Source organism: Halichoerus grypus, chromosome 9 (genome assembly GCF_964656455.1).
Source record: "Halichoerus grypus chromosome 9, mHalGry1.hap1.1, whole genome shotgun sequence".
Classification (NCBI taxonomy): Eukaryota; Metazoa; Chordata; class Mammalia; order Carnivora; family Phocidae; genus Halichoerus; species Halichoerus grypus.
Genome location: NC_135720.1, coordinates 107,397,183 through 107,416,830, shown reverse-complemented (window position 1 = coordinate 107,416,830; position 19,648 = coordinate 107,397,183). Strand labels below are relative to the sequence as shown.

At 47.5% G+C, this 19,648-nt stretch overlaps 2 long non-coding RNA genes across 3 annotated transcripts in view; one reads left to right on the top strand and one right to left on the bottom strand.

Annotated features, from left to right (window-relative positions):
• LOC144379084 (uncharacterized) overlaps positions 1-18,723 on the bottom strand; it is a 45,227-nt gene extending 26,504 nt beyond the window's left edge. The window contains exon 1 of the long non-coding RNA XR_013441266.1: positions 18,605-18,723. This is a non-coding gene — a long non-coding RNA (uncharacterized LOC144379084). The remainder of the gene's footprint in view (positions 1-18,604) is intronic.
• LOC118542241 (uncharacterized) lies at positions 7,313-10,355 on the top strand. Of its 2 annotated transcripts, none has more exons than XR_004920496.2 (3): positions 7,313-7,460; positions 8,521-8,648; positions 9,408-10,355. It is a non-coding gene; the product is annotated as an uncharacterized LOC118542241 (long non-coding RNA). The 2 variants fall into 2 exon arrangements; XR_013440953.1 differs by having other exon boundaries at positions 8,517-8,648.
• Positions 18,724-19,648: the final 925 nt, after the last annotated feature.

The following is a 19,648-nucleotide window of genomic DNA, read 5'->3' as shown; positions in this document are numbered from 1 at the left end:
AGGAAAGGGAGCTCCCCTATTGTGTCCATGCTCTGTGCTCCCAACCTTCCTACCATGTGGCCTTCAGAGACCATTCCAGGGGGCACTGAGAGGGGCTGTCATGGTGAACAGCTTACCTTAACTGTTCTAGAGTCTTCCAACTGCAGTTTGACCAGGAGGTAACAAAACAGAAAGAGATTATGGGAAAAACATGTCCTTTCCAACAACCTCTCCACTATGCCTTTGTCCCAACCTTCTTATTGGAAGAGGTCTATGTGTCCGGGAAGAGAGACTGGTTTTTCAGACTGACCCCAAGCTTTGCCATGATGTAAACACAACCTTAACCAGCTTCATCTGTCAGCCTCTTGAGCAACTATCTCAGCGAGAAAGTGTCTCTCAGGACTTCAGGGATTCAGAAATTCCACTTCTGGAAGGTATCCCACAGATACACATATGTGAAATGACATATCATAGCACCATGTGTAGTTCCAAAAGATGGACAACCATCTAAATGTCCAATACATCATTCAATGAAATTCTCTGCACTTTTGCAGGATGAGGAATTTCCCTATGTACCAATAAAGAGTGATCTGCAAGATACTTTGCATTTGGTTAGTTTCAAAATTAGTTTCAAAATTATTTTGTGTTTTTAAAAATGTGGAAATTAAGGATTTATACTTACATTTGTTTAGAAAACTCTTGAGGAAAACAATAAACCAGGGTGCCTGGGTGGTTAAGCATCTGCCTTTGGCTCAGGTCATGATCCCAGAGTCCTGGGATCAAACCCCACATGGGGGTCCCTGATCAGCAGGGAACCTGCTTCTCCCTCTCCTTCTCCTGCTCCCCCTGCTTGTGCTCTCTCACTCTCTCTGTCAGATAAATAAATAAATCTTTAAAAAAAAAGAAAACAATAAACCAATAATAATGGTTTTGGGGTAAGATAGAAGTAAGTGATGGGGGACAGTGTGGAATGGAGATTTTTCACTTTTTAGATATATTTTTATGTATTTTTTGAACCACTGAAGTTTTTCAAACTTAAATTTTGAAAAATGATTATACAAAACTTCCATGTCTGGGAAGATGGAGTGGATATACTTTTCTCTCTTCTTCCCTCTAAGTAGAACACAAACTCCTGGACATTGTTGTATATAAAACAAACACATGACTGCAAGGTGGAGGGAGAGAAGCATCAGGACCTAAGGAGCAGCACTGCAGCCAGTTCCCTGCGTTCCTTTTTACCTCTCGCATCCCACACTGGGTACTGGAAAAACGGCAACTGAGAAGGGCCACCCATCAAAAGAAAAAAAAAAAAAAGCCCTAAAAAAATGCCTGCTTCCTCTGACCAGAGGACCAGGAAAGGGCAGTCTACTTTTAGGCACCAACCATTTTATCCCAGCCAAACCCCATCCCAGCAAAGCCTGAGAAGGGAGCCTAGACCCCACTCTCCACAGCCAGGCTGTAGGAAGGCACCCCCACCACCCAGCAGTGGAGCCAGGGAAGGCCAAGTAGGAAGCCAGGACCTTCCACTTCTGGGGGTAAAATCAGTGGAGACCACATGGGGAGACTGGACTTCTCCTCCACCACTCCTCTGACAAAGTCCTGTAGTGATGAGGCACCTCTCCCCCTTCCTGCAGGGTGATGTCCGAGGACTAGTGGAGTCCAGGAGGCCAAGAGGAGAACCTAGACTTCCACCCCCACCTGGCAGTAATAAGGGGACACCCACCTTCACCCAGTGTCAGAGAAGGCCTGCTAAAACATAAGATTTAAATAAGATCTGGTGTCTTGGGGCACCTGGGTGGCTCAGCCGGTTGAGCATCTGCCTTTGCTCAAGTCCTGATCCCAGGGTTCCGGGATTGAGCCCTACATCTGGCTCCCTGCTCAGCGCAAAGCCTGCTTCTCCCTCTGTGCCTCTCTCTCTCTTTTTCTCTCTCTCTCAAATAAATAAAATCTTTAAAAAAATCTGGTGTCTTATATAACACCCAAAATGCCCATGTTTCAATCGAAAATTATTCATCACTCCAAACACCAGAAAGATCTCAAACTGAATGAGAAAAGATAATCAAAAGACACTAACACTGAGATGCATAGATGTTAGAATGTGTTTGTTAGCAATTAGGTAATTATTGATTAATTAGGCTTAAGTTGGCCATTATATATATATATATATATATATATATATATATATATATATATACATATATATATATGTAAAAAAATCTTTTAAAATATTAGCAGATGGAATTCAGCAATATATAAAAGTACTTATATACCATGACCAAGTGAAGCTTATTCCAGGGATGCAAACCTGATCCAATATTTGAAAATCAATCAGTGTAATTCACCATATTAACAGGCTAAAGGAAAAAAATCACATGATTATATCAATTGAGGTACAAAAAACACTTGAAATTCAACATCCATTCATGACACTCTTAGAAAACTAGTAATAAAGAGGAACTTCCTCAAGCTGATAAAGAACACCTATTTAAAAAAACCTACAGCTGACATACTAAATGGTGAAAGACTGCGTGTTTCTCCCTAAGATCAGGAACAAGGCAAGAATGTCCATTCTCACCACTGCTATTCATATAGTACGGGAAGTTCTAGACAATGCAGTAAGACAAGAAAAGGAAATAAAAGGCATACATATCAGAAAGAAGAAATAAAATGTCCCCATTTGCAGATGACATAATGATCTATGTAAAAAAAAGTCCTAAGGAATCTACCAAAAAAAAAAAAATTCTAGAACTAATCAGCAAATTCAGCAAGTCACAAGATACAAGAATTAATTGTATTTCCATCTATTAGCAATAAACATGTGAACATCGTCATTAACAATCCAACACCATTTACAATCACTCACAAAAGGTAAAATACTCAGATATAAATCTAACAAAACATGTGCAGGAATTATATGCTGAGAGCTCAAATGAAAGAAGTCAAAGAAGATCTAAATAAATGGAATGTTCATGGATTGCAAGACTTAATATAGTAAGAATGTCAGTTCCTCCAAAATTGATATAGAGATTTAATGTAATTTCTATTAAAATCCCAGAAAGACATAGACCAGATTCTTCTAAAACTTGTGTGGGAGGGCAAAGGAACTAAAGAGCCAAAACAACTCTGAAGAAGAAGAATAGAGTGGGAGGAATCATTCTATCCAGTTTCAAGGCTTAAATTACAGTGCTGCAGTAATAAAACTGGGGGGTATTGGCAGAGGGATCAGTAGAAGAGAACAGAGAACCCAGAAATAGACCCACATATGATTACCAGCTGATTTTTTATTTGAAATATTATTAATTGAAATACATTTGACATATAACATTGTATATATTTAAGATGTACAACCGACTGATTTGATACATTTATATACTGTAACAAGATTGCCATTGTGGTGATAGCACCTCTATCACATCTCATAATTATCATTTTTTTTATGGTGGAAATAACTAAGATCTAGTCTCTTTACAAGTTTGATGATTATAATACAGTATTGTTGTCTATATACATCAGATCTCCAGGACTTGCTTATCTACTAGGTATGCACCCTTAAACAACATCTCTCATATGGCCCCAGCCCCCAGCCCCTGTAACCACCATTTTACTCTTTTATGAGTTTGGCTTTTTTAGATTCCACATATTATTGATATACAGTATTTGTCTTTCTCTGTCTGACTTATCTCACTTAGTATAATGTCTTCAAGATCCATCCATGTTGTCATAAATAGCCAAATGACTTTTTGCAAACATATAAAAACAATTCAATGGAAGAAGAATGGTCTTTTAAACGAATGATGCTAGAGCAATTGGATATCTAAAAGCAAAAAACAAAGAAGATATTTGATCTAAACCTCACACTTTATACAAAAATTCACTCAAAATGGAACACAGGGTTAAATGTAAGACATAAAACTATAAAAATTTAGAAGATGACATAGAAGAAAATTTTGGAGACTTAGGGCTTAGTGAAGAGTTCTTAGATGTAACACTGAAAGCATGATTCAATCCATAAAAGAAAAAATCCACAAATGGACTTCATCAAAATTAAAAACTTTTGCTCCACAAAAGACCCTGTTATGACAATGTTAAGACAATCTACAGACTAGGAAAAAATATTTGCCAATCACACATCTGACAAAGGACTCCTATCTCAATATATCAAGAACTCTCAAAACTCAACAGTAAAAATAAATAAATAAATAAACAATCACATTAGAAAATGGTCAAAAGACATGAGCAGACATTTCACCAATGGCAAATAAGCACATGAAAAGATGCTCAACATCATTAGCCATTAGGCAAATGCAAATTGAGACCATGATGAGATATTACCACGAACCTCTTAGAATAGCTAAAATTAAAAATAGTGACGTTACCAACTGCTGGCAAGGATGCAGAGAAACTGGATCTCTCATAGATTGCTAGTGGGAATGTAAATGGTAAGCTACTCTGGAAAATAATTTGGCAGTTTCTTCTAAAAACTAAACATACACTTAACATAAGAAACAGCAATTGCAGGTGCCTGGGTGGCTCAGTCACTTGAGCAGCCAGCTCTTTTTTTTTTTTTTTTTTTTTTTTGTAATTTATTCCAGTGGTTTTTAGTTTTTTGATTAACAGGCCTGGAACATATAAGAATCTTGTTCCAATTCCTGAAAAAGTTATCATACGTATGTACATACATTTTTTTTTCTTTTCTTTTTTTTTAAATTTTATTATGTTATGTTAGTCACCATACAATACATCATTGGTTTTTGATGTAGTGATCCACGATCCATTGTTTTCGTATAACACCCAGTGCTCCATGCAGTACGTGCCCTCCTTAATACCCATCACCGGGCTAACCAATCCCCCCTCCCCCCTCCCCTCTAAAACCCTGTTTGTTTCTCAGGTCCATAGTCTCTCATGGTTCATCTGTCCCTCCAATTCCCCCCGCCCATTTTTCCCTTCCTTCTCCTAAAGTCCTCCATGTTATTCCTTATGTTCCACAAATAAGTGAAACCATATGATAATTGACTTTCTCTGCTTGACTTATTTCACTTAGCATAATCTCCTCCAGTCCCATCCATGTTGATGTAAAAGTTGGGTATTCATCTTTTCTGATGGCTGAGTAATATTCCATTGTATATATGGACCACATCTTCTTTATCCATTCATCTGTTGAAGGGCATCTCGACTCTTTCCACAGTTTGGCTATTGCGGACATTGCTGCTATGAACATTGGGGTGCATATGGCCCTTCTTTTCACTACATCTGTGTCTTTGGGGTAAATACCCAGGAGTGCAATTGCTGGGTCATAGGGTAGCTCTATTTTTAAATTTTTGAGGCACCTCCACACTGTTTTCCAAAGTGAGCAGCCAACTCTTAATTTTGGCTCAGCTCATGATCTCAGGGTGGTGGGATGGGCTCTGTACTCAGCAGGGAGTCTGCTTGGGATTCTCCCTCTCTCCCTCGGCCCCTCCCCCTGCCTGTGCTCCCTCTCTCTCTAAAATAAATAAATAACTCTAAAAAAAAAAAAGAAAGAAACAGTAATTGCACTTTTAGGTAATTTATTCTAGAGAAATAAAAATTTATGTCTCCATAAAAACCTGTACATGACTTCATAGCAGCTTCATTTTGATAGCCAAAAACTGAAAACAACCCAGATGCTCCTCAGCAGATGAACAGTAATACATCCATGGAATATTCAGCAATAAAAAGGAATCACAGGGAATCAAACTACTGATACATGCAACAACTTGGATGGATCTCAATATTTTTTTCTGAGTGAATTTAAAACAGTTTCAAAAGGCCACATACTGTATGACTCCATTGTATAAAATTCTGGAAATGACAACATGGTAGAGATGGAAAACATTAAAGGTTGTCAATGGTTAAGAATACTGGTGGAGGGAGGGATGGGTGTATGTATAAAGAGGTAGCACCAGGGAGATCTTAGTGGTGCTGGAATAGTTCTCTATCTTGATATCTTGATTGCAGTGGTGGTTTCAAGAATCCACACAGGCAGGGCATGGGTACCCAAGACCTCTCTGTACTATCTTTGAACTTTTTATTAATCTATAATTATTTAAAAAGTTAATAAGCTTCTTAAAAAATGATTGTAGGAGTCATTTTATGTCTGTCTTCTCCATTAAACTGTGAGCTCTTCAAGCCCAAGTCTTGAAGAAGCGGAGGGGCGGGCTGGGGGAGGGCTTCCTCTTGACTCCCCACACGGCCAAGTGCATGGCAGGCCCTTACTAAATGTTTGTTGAGGGTAATAATCCTGGTGTTAGGGGGACACAGCTCTGGGATGTTCTGCAGCCAGACTCTTCCATGTCTGTTTGGTCTCTCGGAAGAAACCTTTGTCCAAGGAAGGCAAGAAGGTAGGAAGGAAGACGCGGCCGGCGGCAGCCATATCCTCGCACACTAGGGGGCAGCAGAGGATGGAGAACGGTTCCCAGCTCGGCGCTGAGACTGGCAGCATCTCCCGGGAAGGGCACAGGGTCTGCCCACCCAGACAGCTGCAGGTGCAAAACCAGTTTGAGCAGTCCCAGGGCCTGATAAAGAGGGAGCCCCAATGCCAAGCCAAAGTAGGGGTCTCCCGACGTTGGGATTAAAGTTGGGGAAGGCGCACAGAGTGGGCTCAGTGTGGTCATTCCCAGCGTCCCCTTCTTTCGTGCCATCTGAGGTTCAGGAGCTCCCCACACAGAGCACCTTGCTGTTCGCTGTCAAGGACAAGTTTGCTCAACCAGTCTGAATCTCAGAGAGGAGACAGAGACCTCTGACACCCCCCGCCCCCCAGGCATGCAACATGCAGTACAGAATTGTGCTGCTGTCCCTGAACCGGTCTCCAGCTGCAGACCCATTTGAAATGCGCTCAACGGGAGCAGGTCAAAGGACCTTGAAACACTTCCAGAGACGGACTTGGAAGCTTAGGGCACCTGCTAAAGACATTTTCTAGATGATTCTTCAGGGCCAAAAGGAGGGAGAGCTTTCTAGGATGGAGGTCAATATTTCCCTCTTAACACACTCTATGTGGGCAAGAGAGAGTGAAAATGGGTAAATCACTCTGCCACTTACTAGCTGTATGTTTTTAAACAAAGTACTTTGCCTCTCTTGGCCCCAATTTCCTTGTCTGTATAGTGAATGAAATCGTAGTTCTCTCTCCGGGAGTTACTCTGATGGTTAAATAAAGTAACTGAAGCGCCTCTCACGGCACCTGGCACCTGGCACGCCATCGCTTAAACCTGTTCCTGCGCCCCTTGCGGTCTCTGGTACGTTCTGCATCCTGTACCGACTCCGGCTGCAGTATCATCCTTGGCCACCGGGCGGCGGTGCGGGACCACAGTGCCGGTCTGCGCACAACCAGACTCACTCTGGGGAAAGAATCCCGCAGCCTGAAAAGCGGCGGAATTGGAGCGTCGGGGAGACTAGGTCTTACCCTCCTGTGCCAGAGTTGCCCTCGATCCGACTCTCCAGAGTCTCCACAGCCGGTAAAGGCCCAGGTAGGCAGGGCAAGGGCAGCAGGTGGGGTGGGGAATCCGGAAGTGAAAACGGCAGAGATCCTCAGGTTGGGGATCTTCGCCCACAGCCCAGACTCCCGAGCTGGCAGATTTAGAGACCCTACCCATTGTCCCATTCCGGAACGTTCCTAAAAGTATGGGTGGGAGGGACAGAGTACCCTTCACGACATCTCCTGGGCCCCTTCTGGAGCGATCTTGCCTAGGCTTGTCTATTTGCTATTTTGGACGGGGACACATTTAGAGATCTGGGTTAAGACACTCACAGACCTGGAAACCATGGACAAGTTAGTTAAATTCTCTTTGTTTATCATTTTTTAAAACACAAACCAAGTTGTTTCAGTCCCTGTTTAAAAATTCTCCAGTGGCTCTGCGATCACACCTGGTATATAATCCCAAACTCCCCACCATGACCTACAAACCCAGGCCTGACCTTCCATTTCACCTCCTTCCTCTCTCCTCCCTGCCAGGCTGTACTCCAGGCTTCCCACGTCTCCACCACTGCGCCGCCAGCTCCCTTTGCCTGGGACTCTGTCCCTCCAGCAGTCTGCATGGCTCATTCCCTTACTTCATTCAGGCCTCTGCCTCCTTCCCAGGGAGGCTCTCTCCAACCCAGTATAATCTTTCATTCCCCGCACAGAGGACTGCCCTGCCTAACATCATATGATGTGTCTGAGTTTATCTGTTTCCTGTCTTTCTGTGCCAGGAGAATGTAAGTGCCCAGAGGGCCAGGCTCTTGGCATCCCCTTTCTCTGTCAGTCGGAGCTCACTAAATATTTGTTGAATAAATTCATGACTTAATGAATTAATCTACAAAATGTGGAAGCTCAGGAAGAGTCGTGGTGGTGACAGCTCTTTGTACATTTCATTCGCTGCATTAGTGCACCTATTTTGTGCCTCCTGTACAAGCTCTTAGGTGTCATCGTTGTTCTTACTCACTGTCACAAAGAGAATGGGATGGGAAATAAATCTGATCTGGGCCCAAAGTGCAGACCCTGGGCTCAGTCCATCCTCTTCCCTGCTCTCTTCCCATTTTTGGAGGTAGCCATTGCGCCAGCGGAGAGCAAAGCCTCTGGGCGCTACAGAGGTTCCAAGGGGAGGCGGGAGTCTCTGCACAGTCCCCTGCCCCCATTCAGCCCTCTGGCCCTGAAGTCTCAAAGATGCAAGAGAGAGGTAAGAGATGCCCCTCTCCCTCTCTCTCCTCCATCCCGGATTGTTGCGCGCTCGTCCCCTTCCCCTGAGAGCCAGGTCGCCCGGGATTTGTGCCTCGGTTCCGGCCCAGGGCGGCCCGAGCCTCCGGAGGTTCCCGGCTAGGGTCACAGGATAAGCGCCGGGCAACGCCGGCCTGGAGCACCGCGCTCTCCCGGCGGCAGGCGGAAGGCGAAGAGCAAGAGGGGCCCGCGCGCGGCCGTAGTGGGTGTTGGCCAGACCCGGGAGGCAAACCGCGTGGAGAGAGGGCGCGGCAGGAGGAGAGCGGAGAGCAGCCGGCTCCGGAACGTTTGACTGCGAGCCCCGGCGGTTGTGCGCGCGAGTAACAAGTGTGCAATTTTGTGTGCAACTGGCGTATGCACGTAGGCGCCTACAAGCTCCTGAGGAGGCTGGGTGCACGGAGCTTCAGCGTTCACACAAAGAGCGATTAGACGAGGAACATTTAAATGGGGGAGGGGGGACAGGAAAAGTCCCTGGGAACCTGGGAAGGAGGATGAGGGATTACAAGCGCGATCTCGGCTGGGTTCGGGGCGCCGCTGCTCCGCGAAGGGACCCGCCGCCCGGGCGAGAAGCGCGGGGAGGGAGATTGCCTGGGCCAGCTTCTCGCCTATTCTCCGCAGAACTTTTTCCCCCTCCCTCTTCCCTCGCGCCGCCTCTCTCGGGGCGGTCTCCAGGGACTGTCTCTCACATCCATTCTCCTTTCCTCCTTGATTTATGCTGCAGAGTGGAACGACCTTCCCTGACCTCATTTTCATGACGGCGCGAGCACACCCGGAGCCGGCTACGCACATTCCGAAGCAGGCGTGCGCCGACACTCACACACGCACACGGGCACACACACACCCGAGACCTGGGCTGCAGGACCCTGCCCATGCTTGAGTTCACACCAGCTCCGCCACTGTTCTGGGCACTGCCGGGGCTGTGGACGCTCAAAGAATAGATCTTCATTAGCATCTTGCTTTGAATATCATTTGCATTTTATTCATTTCATGTCAAAACGCTCAGAACTCTCCCCAGCCCGCACCTCTCCCCAGAGCTTGAGAGTCGTGGGCCTCCAGCTCTAGCCCCTTCCCTGTGGGCCGAGCACTTGCTGGCTGCACCCTCGCGTGGCCAGAGCACCACAAACACCCACAGCCCCCGCAAGAGGGGCTAACCTCTCCTGAGCTCTCGGCAAGTTCCAGGCCCTGCGCTAAGGGTTTAGGTGAATGATCTCATTCAGTCCTTGCAACAACCCGAAGAGCTAGGCACTACGTTGTACCCATTTGAGAAAAGAGGAAACTGAGGCACAAAGACGCCTTGCTCAAGGTCAAGGAGCTAAAACCGGAGGAAGCGGAACCGAAATCCAAGGCGGCCGGACGCCAAAGCCGGAAAGCTTAACCGCTTCGCCGCCCTGCCTCGCGCAAGGTCAAAGCTAAGGTAACCGCGACAGAAGAAAGTATGTTTTCCTACGTAGAGGAAAGTCATTCTCCGCCCCACCGCGACCCTTCCCCCACCCTGGCCGCGAGGGGACCCGGGCGCATTCCCCCGGCGGGGGCTCGCAGCGCCCTCTCGTCGGGCCGCCCCTTGTCCTGACCCCTTTCCCAGCGAGGGTTCGGCCGAATCCGGCCGCCGTGCTCTCGAGGTCGCCTGTCGGCGCTGGCTAGTTAAGAAAAATAAACAACGTTCCAAATGGAGGCGATTCCTTTCAACCCAAGCCCCGCCGCCTGCCAGAGAAATGCAAACAGCGGGGGACGGCCCGAGTCCGCCCGGGCCCCCGCGCCCGAGCTGCGGGTGGGAGGGCCGGGCCGCGGTAACCCGAGCCGCCGCGCCGGCTCCCCGCGCGCTGCCCTCCGCCTGCCCCTTCGCCCCTGACCCCGACGGCGGCGCGCCCGGCCCGCGCCCGCCTTCGCCGGCGCCCCCCACCGGGCCAGGCCCCCGCCCCCAGAGCGCCACCCGGGGAGCCCCAGCCGAGTCCCGCGCCCTCGCGGCCACATGGCTCCTGTCGGCATCGCTCCCCTGCGGCGGCCGCGCGCCAGGCCTCAGTCCTGGGATCATTAAACACCAAGACGAAATGGCAAGGGGTGTCAGAAACCCGCCTGGCAAACTACTGCCTAGTGAGTGGATTGGGTGGGGGGCCGCTACTTCCAGATGTGTCCCCTTCCCGTCCTGTGGTGCGCGGCCGGGAAGCTAGGGGCGCCACCGCACAGTAAGGCCACCGCGGGCCCGACAAAGCCGAAGGGGTAGTGTGCTGGGGCGCGCGGGGTGCTCTGCCCGGCCCAACCAGGTGAGCATCGCTTCTCTCCCGAGGCCTTGTCCTCCCCAGGTCTTCTGCGGCGGGGAAAACTTGCGTCCCGGGCCGCCAGGGGGAGCCGACGGGCGAGTGAGGATGACCCTGCTCCTGTCCAACCCCACTTCGAGGATACGCCGCTGGGTGTACCGTACACGCAGGACGTACGACAGCGCCAACCTCGTTTTTATTGCTGTGCGAATGACTCTGGGGAGTCGCCGTGGCTGCATGTGCGTGCAAACAGTCCCCTGCCCCGGGCGCGGGGATCTGAGGGCATCCCGGGACCCGGGCTCCGTAGCCTCATCAACTTGAGAAGGGGTCGCTGCGTCCGGTGGCCTAGCGGCCCCGCCGATCAGAACGGCCCAGAGATTCACCCGGGCCTCACCGCTGGCGGGCCACCGTTCGGGGGGCCTGGAGCTTGGGGGTTGGAGTGTTGGGGAGGGGTAGTGGCGCACCCGCTTCCTCCGAATTCCTTCACTGCGAAGGTGGGCGGTGCAGAGAACGGCCGGGAATGCCCAGAGCAAAGCTCCCATCAGTTTCGCGAGAATCGGGGACAAGCAAAGGCGGGGACCCCAATGGCCTCCGGCCCCCTTTAACCCCGGCTCCTTTTCTCGGGACAGGCGTGTCGGTCTGTCGGTCTGTCTGTCTGTAGTGCGTCCCTGCCTCCGCTTTTCAGCACCGACTATTGACTGCGTTGGGAGCCGAGCGTTCTCCTGGGAGCCTACTCATACACGTACGCACTCACGCGCGCGCACACTCGCCACACTTGCAAGTCTGCGTCCTGGGTTCCTGGGCGCCGCTGCGCCCGCAGCTTCATGGCTGCCGCGGCTCAAACACCTCTGGAGCTCCTGGCCTTGACTTTACCCCAAGTCTCTCGACCTGAACGGCAATCAATACTCTTTTTTAAAAGAGTGCGGGATCGTTCGCTTGCCTCCACCCGCCTCCCCAAACACACACGTATACACTGCATCGGAGATTTCCTTTCTCGAACTTTCGTGAAGGAGCGAGATAAAAAAACCAAGAAAAGTCCCCTTTCCTTGAGGATTTCCTATCTGGGCTCCAAATGGGTATTTTTCTCCCCTTGAAGTAAAGAGAGGAAAAAAGTTTGCTTAGAGTGTAGGGGGGGATTAAAGTGGACATGAACGGCATCACCCCCATCTCTCCCCTGATTCGATCCCTTTCCATCAGCTGAAACCGAGCAATTCAGCCGGGAAGGATTCCGTTCCTTTGAGGTCTTTCAAAAAGGCCCACTTCGGAGCTGGGCGATCAATGTGCGCTGCCTGAATCCCTCCCCACCCCCAATCATCGCTCCTCCCGGAGCCTGTGGTGCAGACGTGACCTTAAAGAGCCCCCGAGGGAGCGGGTTGGAAAGCCCAGCTCCCGGTTCCCGGGGCAGCGTTTGACGTGTCAACCCCTCGCTCTCCTCCTTTCCCCCTCCCCTCACTCCGGTCCCCCCTCTCCTACCCCACCCAGACCCTCGCGTGGGACGCCGACACCGATCCAGGGGCGAAAACGCGACTGACAGTTAAATTGCAATGTAGGCCGAGGGGGGAAAAGGGACCGTGTTTCTTTAACGGGCCCTGCAGACAAAGCGTCTCCCCTCGGAGCGAGCGGAGTCGGGCGCAGCCGCGCGCAGACCTGTCAGCGCGTCTCCCGCGCTTGGGAGAGAGTTTGCAAAGTCATAATTATATCTCTTAACCTGTCTTGCTCTCTGCAGAAGAAGGTCCCATTATATTGAAATGAGATTATTAGCCATCAAATACTTTCTTTCTCGGGAGTTTTTTTTTTTTTTTTTTTTTTTAATTCAAATACCTTAACGACTTGGCAATTGCATTTTGATCAGATTTAGTTGGCTCCCCAGCCCGGTGCGGGAGCCGGGGCGGGAAGGCAGATGGTTGGGGAGGGAAGGAAGGGGGGTGCCAAAAGAGTTTGCAAAGAGAAGCAACCCTTCTTTCATCCTTGCCTTATGTTTCAACTATCCGGTGGGGACCTGTAGGTCTGGGGAGGGAGTGTGAGGTAAGGGAAGTTGGCGCAAGGTGGTGGGACGTTTTCTATCCCTTCCAGATTGTCTGCTTAAAACCGCTTCTTTGAAAATGGAACGGGAGTTTCAGGTGGGGCGGGGGCCAGGCTAAGTAAGTTTCAGGGCTGCAGGAATAGGGGTGTGTCTGGGGCACCAGGTAAGGATTGAGACTGGAGCTGGTGGTCATGCGGGCTTAGCTGTTTCCGCGCAGGTTGGTTCAGGGCTCCCGCCAGGTTCCTACTGGATGAAATTTCAGTATGTAATAAATGGGTTTTGCTCTACGCCCAAGGTCTGTCTGGTTTTACCCAAGATTGTGAGCCCCTTGAGGGGGAAGCCCATCTTGTTTCCAGACTCTGGAACCCCTGTCCCTACTGCCAACAGAGCCCTCCCCCCAGTCCTCTCCCTGGATTGGGGGTGGGGGTGCAGGGAGGAGGCTGTGAAGTGGAAGATTTTCCAGACTCTAATTGTAAAGCCCCTCACTTTGACTTCCCCTGGTGAGAGGAGCAGCCAGGCTTCTGTTTTCCTTGGCTTCAGCCCAGACTCAAGGAAAATATAGGAAGCAAGATAGCTCACCAGTCCCACCTCCCCCACATGCTTCACATACAATTCTGGTGGGTCCAATTGTGCATCTAGTTCCACTCCATCACCTGCCAGATGACCATCTCTCTTCAGGTACTCAAAAAACAAAATGGCATCCAGAATCCAGAAACTTAGCTTCTAGACCAGGCTAGAACCATGCCACTCACCTTGGACCAGGCAACCCCTGTCTCTGAGCCTCAGTTTCTCCCTGTGCATAAGGAGAGTCTTGGACTTGGGATCCATACCATCCCTTTCATCTCTGACATTATTTTCCTATAAAGAAGGTTCTGAGTAGAGTGGTCATCTAAAAGATTCCAGAAAAGCCATACCACTTCTCTCCTCCCATCTCTTCAGAAAAGCAAGGGAGTGGGGGGGGGGGGGTAAGTATGGCTCTAAAAGTCTCCAAATGCAAAAACTTTGGGAAAATTTCAGTGTCTACTGCAGCTGAAGCATGCATACCTGTGAGCCAGCAATTCTATAGGTAGGCATTCCTCCAACAGAAATGTATAATGTGTTCACCAAAGGACATATACAATAATGTTCACAGCAGCGCCCTTCACAATAGCCCCAAAGTGGAAACTACCAAGTCCACTATCAATAGAATGAATAAATCAATTGATATAGGCACACAACAGAATACTACAGAGAAAAGAACGAACTATTGCTATATGCAACATGGATGATTCTCACAGACAATATTGGGCAAAAGAACCAGACATGAAGGAGTACATACTACATGTTTCCATTTATTAAGAGTTCAAGAAGAGGCAAAAGGAATCTATGCTATCAGAAAGCAAAATGGTAGTTACTTCAAGAGAGGATGAGGAGAAGGGAGTATGAGGTAAGCTTCTGGGCTGATGGTGATCTGATTTTTTAAAAATTTTATTTATTTATTTATTTATTTATTTATTTATTTATTTGAGAAAGGGAGCGTGCGCACACACAGAGGGAGAGGGAAAAGCAGAACTCCCCTCCATCATGGAGCTGGATCCCAGGACCCGGAGATCATGACCCAAGCTGAAGGCAGACGCTTAACACTTAACCAACTGAGCCACCAAGGCGCCCCTGGTGATCTGATTCTTGATCAGGTTATACACGTGTGTTCAGTTTGTGAAAGTTCATTGAGATGTGCACCTATGCTAAATGCATTTTGTGAATATATATTTAAGCCTCAAATTGAGATTTTTCTTCCCCTCAATCCTCAGTTTCACCCATACACACGCTTGTTGTAATGTCTCAAACCCCATAATAGCAGGAAGTCAATCACTAACGTCATACTGGACCCTTCTGCCCTATGCTCAGCACTGTGGAGCATCCACAAATGCCCTCAAAGGGTTTTTGGTCCAGTCTGGAAGTAGACGAACATAAGTGAAACAATTGAGGAAATATCCAGTTGTATAGAGTGAATAGTTTATGATCCTGTGAGCCGACAGCCTGGATTTGAATTCCCAATCCACCCCTTACCAACTGTGTGACCTTGGACAAGTGACTTTACCTCTCTGGATAGTATCTGAAACATGGAGAGGACCATACATCTACTTACTCACAAGGCTGTTGTAAGGATTACATCAGATAATTTGTGCAACAGCAACAGGTGCTCTGTAAATGCTGGACGCTATTCTTACCGGGCATGGTGGCAGCTCTGGTTCAGGCTGACTCAGAGTTCAGAGGAGGGGGGATGAGTATAAGCAGGGGAGGAAAGGATGGCCGAGGAACAGACAACTTGAGCTGGGGAGAGGTTGATGAAAAGGGGGCTTCAGAAGGATCATCTGGAGCAGTGGTTCTCAACCAGGGACAGTTTTGTCTTCCGGGGGCCATTTAGCATTGTCTGAAGACATTTTTGGTTATCATAACTCCGAGTGCGCTATCATAACTACAAGCACCTAGTAGCTAGAGGTCAGGGATGTTGCTAAACATCCTACAATGCACAGGGCAGCCCCCATAACAAAGAATTATCTGGTGCAAAATGTCAATGGTGCCAAGGTTGAGAATTCTTGATCTAGGGGATAAAAGGGATTGGGTGGCAAAGGAAAGGCATTCTAGGACAGAGAAGGGTGTGTTCTGGAAGACCTGATATGAACTGAAAGGAAGTGGCATTAGGGAGTGCCCAGAGGTGTCCCTGTTCTGGTCTTCATCCCTCAGGCTACAAGTTCCTCATTCGCCTCCCTGATTTCAGAACTTGCTGGGGGTCTAAAAGGTTCATCCTAGACCTGGTTTCTTTGCTGCTCTCAGGAGAGACTTCGATAAAGCAAAGCAGATTCCTCCAAGATTTGTAAGACCACAAGCATCCCATCTGCACTGGAACCACAACTGAAGGAAATCTCTAAGGTCTAAGAGACTCGTGGGGAGGGACTTGTCCACTGCCCTGCAGTGCATCTGGGAAGGCTGGGACTCAACCCTCAAGTTCTATCATGGATGTATAGCAAGTTAGGGAGGAAGAGATTGCAGATATTGATTAAGTAACCTAGAAGGAGGGATGCCTGGGTGGCTCAGTTGGTTAAGCGTCTGCCTTCGGCTCAGGTCATGATCCCAGGATCCTGGGATGGAGTCTTACATTGGGCTCTTTGCTCAGCGGAGAGCCTGCTTCTCCCTCTGCCTGCTGCTACCCCTGCTTGTGCTTGCTCCCTATTTCTCTCTCTCTGTCTGACAAATAAATAAATAATACCTTTAAAAAAAAAAAAACCTAGAAGGGAAAACATAACATTTTTTAAAGGTCAAAAGGAAAGTTGGCACTGAACTTTGGAAGTACCCAAGAGAACTATGTGATTCTCTAGGGGCAAGTATAATTCCAGGCCCTAGAACCATGATTCATAGTCATAGGATTCTAGAAAAGAGGGAATTGACATTGATTAATCAAAAAAGTTCTTGCCTGAAGCAATTTCTCTATTCCAGGCACTGTTCTTAAACACTAAGGACACAGCACAGAACAACAGAGGCAAAGCAAACCTTCATGGGGCATATAGGCAACAGGAGGAGAATGATAAAAAAGGCATAATGTAACGCTAGACATTTAGTTGAGTGCCTACTATGGGTTGGGTGTTATTTATAAATATTCAATTTTGCAAGAAACTTTAAGATAGAAATTCCTTCCCCCAATTTAAGATAGAGAAACAGGCTCAAAGAAGGTAAATGACTTCCACAAAGTAGAATGACTAATAAGTGGAAGATTCAAGATTTGAACTCGGGTGGCCAATTCATGATAAAAACAGTAAGTTTATAAGGAACATCCTTAACCTGAAAAAGACTATTTACAGATAAAACAAAACCCTACAGCAATCATTATATTTAATGATGAAATAGTGAGTTTCATCCTTTAGATCAGGACAAGATGTCCACTTCAACTTTCAATTCAACATTGCATTAGATATCCTAGCTAGGACAATGAGACAAGAAAAAGAAATAAAAGGCTTAAAGATTGGGAAGGGAAAAGTCAAAATATTATTATTCATAGATGACATTAAGTTGTACATAGTAAACCCAAAAGAATTTACAAACTACTAGAATTAATAGAATTAACCAAGTCACTAAATGCAAGTGATAAACTCAGATAAATTATATTTCTTTATACCAGCAACAAAAAACAGAAAATAAGATTATGAAAAGCAATGCAGTAATAAGTGGGTAATATCTAAAAGGTATGCGGTTTCTTTGCAAGGTGATAAAATGTTCTAAAGTTGATTGTGATGATGATCACACATATCTGTGAATATATTAACAACCATTGAATTGTACACTTTTAATGGGTGAATTGTATAGTATGTGAATTATATCTCAGTAAAGCTGTTCTTTTAGAAAAAAGATGAAGGTAAATGTTGCAGAGGCTCTCCTTCCTACACTACCCATCACCAGTACTTAGGAAAATTCCTTATAAAAAATACAATTTACAGCAGCAGCAGAACTTATCCAGTGCCCAGGAACAAATGTAATGAAAAATGTGCAAGACCTCTACACTGAAACTACAAGCCATTACTGGGAGAATTTAAGGATTTAAATAAACGTAGTGATATACCATGTTCAGGAATGAGAAGACTCATATTTTAATGATACCAGTTCTCACCAGATTGATATATAGATTCAATACAATTCCAGTCAAAATTCCACCAGGTTTATGGGTTTATGGAAATTGAACTCAGGTAGTTCTGACTCTATGGCCCACTGGAACTGGACACTATAGAAAAAAATCCAAAGGTCACAGTACCCCCTATACGCAAGGTAACAGGCAGCCATAGCTGAAAAACCATTAACACCCTCAATTATAAGATCAGGACCCTGGAAAACCCAAATGGGAGTAGAATGAGAAGATAAAATAATTTTCTCAGTTCAAACAATTACTGTGCTTTCAGTAGATATGAGAAAAAGACCACAATTAACTAAATACATTTTTATTTAAACAAGAATGGTAGAGAGGACTGGGGCACCCTCTGTAAGCAGTATCACTGGAGATATGGCTCCTTGGCTGGGGAGATGGCTCCCTCCCAATGGGATATTGAGTGCAGGAATTTCTCTGGCAAGGACTGGGGGAGTGGGTCAAGAAGTCCCCGGGGCCACACACCCATGGGTACCAGCTTGCATAGTGGCATGGCATTGCAGGAAGTTCTTGACCCATGCCAAGATAGCAGCTGGGACTTGGCCTTGGCCTTGGGCTTTGGAGAACTCTGGGAGAGTTGAGCCCTGAAGATAATCACTGGAGGAGACAGCTGCTTCTTCCCTTCTGACAAGCTAGGGAACACCCGAGAGGCTGGGCGGGAAACTGCAGGGGGTCGGGGGTGCAGCACTGCTTTGGTTCTCAGACTACACCCACAGACACAGGGCTCAGGGCCATGGAGCACAGAGAAACAGAACTTATTCCCCAATGAGTGAGGGGACAGAGCCCTTAGGCTTTCCTCTGCCTCCCATCTTGATCCCTTGGGGTGCCTGGCTTTCCTAAAAGGGGGGAAGTTCAGATCAGTTGAAAGAGAAATAAAGAAAATGCAAAGACAGAGTCTCCCGACCCCCCACCCCCCCACCCACCCCCCACCCCCACCTCCCCGTGCCTGGTCCCAATACAGTACTCACTCTGCCTCCTTCCGAAGGAAGTTGTCTTCCTCCAGGAGTAAGGACTTAGAGATGGATTCTACAACAGGGTGTCTCTTCATTTTCTCTAAAAAGAAGAGAAATAGAGAAATTGAAAGCTGGGGCAGGAGTGAGCTGGTGACTAGAAATATCAGTGAGTCAGAGGAGTTTTCTGGGAAGGGAGAGGAGGGTGAAGGATAAGGAGGAGAAGTCTGATTCTTCAGACTGGAGGATTAGAACCTCCCACACACCCTCTCTCCCAACACACACCTCTAGTAGGGGAATCAGTCAGACTCACTCTTTTATACAGTCTGGGCTGGGAACTGAAATGTGAGAGGGGATGAGAGGAAAGATGTAATTGAGAGAGAAGGGGGAATTCTCTTTTCCACCTCTTGCAGTGTCTCTTTGTAGCCGTGGAAGTCCAGGGGACTGAAGGCCCCTATCCCTACTATGATGTCACCGATGGGTTGCAGCTACTCAGTTCCAAAGACCCCGTGTTGAGTCACTGAGCTGTGGACCCCAGGTTCTCCTTGGAGCCTAGAAGGTCCTGCCTCTTCCCCTGGTGGTACACTAACAGCATCAGTTCCAGAAACATGTCAGGCTTTTCTTCACTCTCATTCCCATGTGCCCAGCACTGTGGGACCTGACATGGGGAATATGGTACTCTTCCTGATCTCATGGAGCTTGCAGTCTAGTTGGGGAGAAGCACACACAGGATGCCGTGTAATGCCACTGGTGTGTACCCCCCATATGCCGAATTGAGTGTGGTTTTATTTTTTTAAGATTTTACTTATTTATTTGACAGAGAGTACAAGCAGTGGGAGTGGCAGGCAGAGGGAGAGGGAGAAGCAGACTGCCTGCTGAGCAGGGAGCTGGATGTGGGACTCGATCCCAGCCGAAGGCAGATGCTTAGCTGACTGAGCCACCCAGGCACCCCAGGACTGAGTGTGTTGGCACCAAGAGCTAATAAGGTTGATCTCCACAGACTGGGGTGTCTGGAAAGCTTTCTGCTGGGGGAGGAAGAGTGGAGTTGGGTTTAAGAATGGA